This window comes from Myotis davidii, unplaced genomic scaffold (assembly GCF_000327345.1).
Source record: "Myotis davidii unplaced genomic scaffold, ASM32734v1 scaffold699, whole genome shotgun sequence".
NCBI classification, from domain to species: Eukaryota; Metazoa; Chordata; class Mammalia; order Chiroptera; family Vespertilionidae; genus Myotis; species Myotis davidii.
This window is the reverse complement of record NW_006291007.1, coordinates 856,209-857,709: the sequence shown is the minus strand read 5'-3', so window position 1 is coordinate 857,709 and position 1,501 is coordinate 856,209. Positions and strand designations below refer to the sequence as shown.

Here is a 1,501-nt window from a genome sequence, read left to right as displayed (position 1 = left end):
CCCCCCCTCCCCCCTCCCCCCCCCAAAAAAAAAAAAAAAAAAAAAAATCAATGGAAAAAATATCCTCAGGTGAGGATAAACAGTCTCCCAGTAAACTTTAGGCCCGTGAAAGCCTCCGCTGACGGGTGCTAGGGGTACGCAGCTCTACAAAGCCATTCAGGAAAAACAACCCTCTCAAAGCTCCCGTGTGATCGGTAGGAGGGATGCCGCGTCCCAATGGACTCAGGACCTGTTAAAATAACTGTGCTATCCGTTCCACCTTCGACTGCTCATAACTAGTCTACATCCGGAACCCTGAATAGCCTCTCCAAATGTGCAGAGGTAATCTGAGTGAGCATCACCAGTTACCACTTGTCTTACAAGCATCATGACTTGACAAAAACCAAGACTTTGAAACTCCATCATGGAGTCCGGGAAAAGTAGGGCTGTCACCCATCCTGACTCCAGCTCTGACAGGGACGCTTTCAGGGAACTCTCTCCTGGGTAGTGGGCAAGCAAGAGATCCTCGCCTTACAGTTTACCCTAATTCCCACTTCATAAAAGATAGAACGCTAGGCACGAAAAAATTCAAACCTGTGCTGCTCACAGTAGTTCTAAATGTGAGTGTGTGTCCACAAAATAAAAATACACATGCAACAGGGATTGCAATGGCTCTGGCTTTGCAACTGCAACCGATAAGTCAAGATCAGAACTTCCACAGGAAACACCCGATATTTGCCAATATCATCCACTCACAAAGGCACCTTAGCTCCCAGGAGGAGGCCCCCCCTCTGCCTCCAGGACCCCCAAGGATAAAGACATCAAGACCTTGTCACTGTCCTTCCTCCACGCAGCTAGGAATACCAAATTTCAGACCAGTCAGTCAACAGAAAAGCCAGCCTCCCGGAGGTCCCACAGACACGTGCGTTCTCCTACTACTTGTTGATCCGCATCAAATCCGCTCCGGCTACGTTAGAAGATCGCACCCCTGCGTGCGCCGTGCAGAGCTGGCTCAGGCCCTAGTCCTAGCTGAACCCGTCATGACTGCACATGAGAAGCATTCTCGGTCATCATGCCTTTATCTCTGCTCACACCTGAAGCCTAGCAGAAACCCGTCGGAAGGGGCTGGCCGGGGCTCCCACCGCAGCCTCCCCGCCGTGTGCCAACTGTACGACCACTCACTATGCCGGGTGTTCAGGAATTTCCCTTCCATTCTTTCTCCCAGCGACGGGCAGCCGGCCGGCCCCCGAGTTCCCTGAACTCCGCGGCGCACAACTCACTCCCCAACTCACTTCCAGCCTTTACAGGGGAGAGGAGGGCAATGAGTCACCTCCTCCGGCCCGACGGTGCCACCCCAACATCGCGCTCTTTACACCCGACCCCGGGGCCAAGGATCGCGGCGGCCACCGCCTTACCCCCAGTGCCAGCCCGCTCGGGACTACCCCCAGCAGGGGGAGGCCCCCTCTCCCGCGGAGCCTTCCGCCGCGGGTCCGGGGAGCAGCAGCAGCTCCCAGCGTCCCCT

At 55.2% G+C, this 1,501-nt stretch overlaps 1 protein-coding gene across 1 annotated transcript in view; it reads right to left on the bottom strand.

Annotated features, from left to right (window-relative positions):
- PSMD11 (proteasome 26S subunit, non-ATPase 11) overlaps positions 1-1,501 on the bottom strand; it is a 36,636-nt gene that overhangs the window by 34,701 nt on the left and 434 nt on the right. The gene's annotated exons all lie outside the window — the stretch shown is intronic.